Source organism: Cibotium barometz, chromosome 4 (assembly GCF_041138505.1).
Source record: "Cibotium barometz isolate CiBa-2024 chromosome 4, ASM4113850v1, whole genome shotgun sequence".
Classification (NCBI taxonomy): Eukaryota; Viridiplantae; Streptophyta; class Polypodiopsida; order Cyatheales; family Cibotiaceae; genus Cibotium; species Cibotium barometz.
The window spans coordinates 12,031,112-12,035,104 of NC_141049.1; the positions used below are offsets into that span (position 1 = coordinate 12,031,112).

A 3,993-nucleotide genomic window follows, 5' to 3' on the forward strand; every position below is an offset into this window, starting at 1 on the left:
TGTAAAAGTTCCTCCACTTATTTTTATTTGACCATGGTTTACCTAGTCTGTGTCTCTTTTTCCTTGCCTAATTGACATATTAGAACTCCAACTTATGGAAATCATCTCATGTATTTCTCCTAGAGAAGAGACCTTCCATTGCCTTCATACCACCAACATCTTTACTTACTGCATCCACATCAACAACCATCGCATTGGTCAGGTTAATGAACTTGCTTGGTTAATTGGTGGAGGTGTCTCCATGAGAATGCCTCCTATATGACTTATCCAATCTTGTACCAATGAAAGGTTGGTTATTGATGAACCAGTGAACTTAGAGGGTTCACCTAAAAATATGTAAATATAGCACACCAGTTCAAATGAAGAGGTTTTAAAATTCAAAATTTTAAGGTTAGTTTACAAAAATACATTTACAAAACGGTTTTTCATCACTTTTTGAAAAAAATCATAATTTTATAAAGAAAAAGGGATCATTTTATTCATGAAAAATTCTAAAGTAAGGGGTTTTTTAAAAACCCCTTAAATGCACTTGATACAAAGTGTTTCTTATTAGTGTGCTAATTCACCACCACCTTAGATAAATCAATCAATCAATATAATAATCTACAGCTCAGAGGGACCGATGATATCTTCTTGGCCTCCTTATTGTCAAGATAGCCACCATAGAGGTAAGAGATGAAGCCCCAGATGGATAGTAGCATGGCTATGGCTTTGAGGGCAGAGAAGGAGTCATGGAAGAAAGCGACCGAGAGGACTGGCAAGATGGGGATCATGGCAGTCATGAAGACACATGACATGAGGGAAGATGCAAGGAAGATGATCCCAATCCCGCCCAACAAGTAGAGCTGCCACCCTACTGCAGACCAAACTAGGGTGTTGGTGTAGGCAGCCACACCCAAATCAAATGACATGGCCTCCTCCCTCACTGCCCTGAAATCACCATCAACCCACATGCCAATCAACGAGAAAACAGAAGCCACCACAGAGATGCCCACCTGCACCTCCATCACTCTTGCAAAACTGGCTTTACCCACAACCTTCTTGTATATGAGTTCTATGAGGGGGAGCATCAGTGCAAACAATGCAGAAGCGACGATGGTGACGATGAAGCCGATGATATACTGCTTCTCTGTGGTACCTGGGGGCTTATCAGAGGCAGAGCTGACACCAAGCAAGACCGTTCCCATGGTGATGATGACTATGGAGTTGAGCATATAAGAGGATATTTTCTGACCCACCAATGCATAAGCAAAGACTGCGTTGAAGGCAAGCTGGCTAGAGCAGAGGAGAGAGTTTGTGGAGACAGGCAAGTAGGAGAGGCCCCAGGAGTAGAGCAGGTTGTCAAGCGCGGTTAAGCAACCCATAACGAGGTAAATGATGATCAGCTTGAGGGTTAGGGGGCTTGGCCTGATAGATTGGCGCCAATAGCAGTAGATTAAAGGGATTAGAAGGATGGGCCAGCCTGTGCATTCTATCCATGTGTAAAGCCACCTTCTGGAGCCCCCATGTACAAAGTAGAGACGGCCCAACAGAGTTGCAGACGATAAGCCAAAAACTAAGGCTGCGCTGCTTGCGATCATCAAAAAACAGTATACAAGGCCTCTTCCGAATAATCTTGTACTCGTATCAGCCGCTCCTGTCATACAAGGATGCCAAATTTCATCAACAACCAATCATCAATAATATAGCCTGAATTACTGTGCTGCTGCAACGAATCACTGATGGTATACTTCATTAAGCATAATTAACACTTCTTTAGCTCAATATTAGACTGATCCCACTCTTTTGGCTAGCCAGCTCTGCGTACTGCATATATATATATATATATATATATATATATATATATATAGAGAGAGAGAGAGAGAGAGAGAGAGAGAGAGAGAGAGAGAGAGATTACGACGACATAATTAAAAGTTTACCTTGTTCATCATGGACTTGGGCAGAGCTGCAGTGCTGGTCACTATAGAGTTGCTCCACAGCAAGAACTACTGAATGGTTGATATCGCTGTTGCTGTGTGGGGTGCCCTCTTGCGCATCCATTAAACGCTGAAGCTGTGGATCAAATTAACGCAGCGATTATAATCAATGGTGTGGCGACTCGTAATAGAATGCAAGAGCAGGTGCCCAAGGAGCGCAAATCAGTGCAAAACTGGTTTTAACTAAGAGCTAACAAAACGCTAGGTACATAGCGTAAGTATCTCATATCTTTATATATGAGTTGGGAGTCGGGAGTCGGGAGTCGGGCATAGCTTAAGGTGATAATGTACTTTGATTAATGCAAAGTACACATAGATTATTAATATCGTAAGCTTTGATCAGTGCAATGCAAAGGGCACGCACCTCATATAGGGTTTGGGTTTGGGAAAATTTTTTTATTGAGCTTTACATCAATGTTTTTAATAATGATTTAAAGAGGAAATTCTAGCTTTGAATAAGCTTTTTCTCTACACTTAAATCTAAATCTACTCAAATCTAAATATAATTAGATCTTGAAATTTGTGAGGACTTGTTTTGAACAAGTTCTGGTCAAAATTTGGAGTTCCCTTTATTTTCAAGGAACCAAAATCATGTATTTTAATTAGAAGCCTGATATTTTCTATATCTTTTAGATCCATCATGGATTTATATAGGCAACAAGGTGTTGGCAAAGTAAACCCTAACTTTGGTGCTTAGGAAAGCATTAATGTGTTCACCGTACTAAGGATCTCCATCCATAGACAAGAACTATGAGAGAAATACTTCAACAAATATTTCTCTCACTGTGAAGAATTAAGTGTACAAAATTGGCATGTAGGCTATTGGCACTATGGCAAATAAGTCTAAGTACTTGTTTGGTTTTCTGAGGCGATCCTCCACTGCATATCTTTGCACATGACCACGTATCGAGCGACCCCCAAAAATGTCACATTGTTGGTTGCTTGTACTAAGAAAGTCAAGAAAGAAGCTCCTCCTTAATCAAATACATAACCAAACAGCACATTTAGACATTGCTAAGACTACTAATTTAGAACTAAAGACTTAAAGCTAGTTAAATCCTGAATCCATCGTTGTGGTCAGATGGCTAGATTTTGGAAATGTGAGTGGCTCCAACATACACTATCACACGTCGAGGGCATAGTAGCGTTTATGCTTTCGGTATGTCAGAGAATTATGTCCCTGCTCAACACTGATATTTTGCTATTACGCAGTGACCATAGCAGTGAAATTTTGCTGCTTTTTCACTATCGAGCAATGAAATTTCACTACTATACTGTAATTTTGTTGCTGATAGTTAGTAGTAGCGACAGTACAACGAGATTTCATATTCTCGCTACATAAAATTCTAGAGAGTTATTGAGTGCTGAATTTAAGTTATACATATAGAAAATGATTATAGCTTAAAAATAACATCCATCAAAACCCTCAGAGCCATGTTATACATATAGAAAATGATTATAGCTTAAAAATAACATCCATCAAAACCCTCAGAGCCATGTTTCGAGCAAAAAAATAAAGATAGTTGAAAATGTTTGGAGCGAAACAATGTCAAGATCATGAATCTATCCCATCTTGTAATAGATCCATATATGTTGCTTTATCAATGTCTATATCTAATGGAAGCTGAATGAAAATATGGGGTTCCATATCAATATCACTATCATTATCCAATGAAGCATTGCCATGATCAATAGGTGACTCATCATCTTCTTCGGATCGATATTCCTCATGCTCTTGATTGGCCTCTTGTAAATTAATTTCTTCATCGTCTTCTTCCAATGAGTCGATTTGAGGTAGTTCTTGCACCTCATCCAGAGTTTCAGCATCAATATCTTGATCTTGAAAGATATGTTTTGAAGAAGGGGAAACTTGTATAACATACCACCACTTTGGATCAATTCGATCGGCATAAAACACAACCTAAAATCACAAAGCAAAAGGAGTTACACCTTTATTATACTACATCAAGATTTGCCGGTGATTGGTTGGGTTACTAGCCTATTGATGACAATGTTG

At 39.3% G+C, this 3,993-nt stretch overlaps 1 pseudogene; it reads right to left on the reverse strand.

The window, feature by feature from the left end:
- Positions 1–590: 590 nt before the first annotated feature.
- LOC147638913 (purine permease 3 pseudogene) lies at positions 591–2,040 on the reverse strand (annotated as a pseudogene).
- Positions 2,041–3,993: the final 1,953 nt, after the last annotated feature.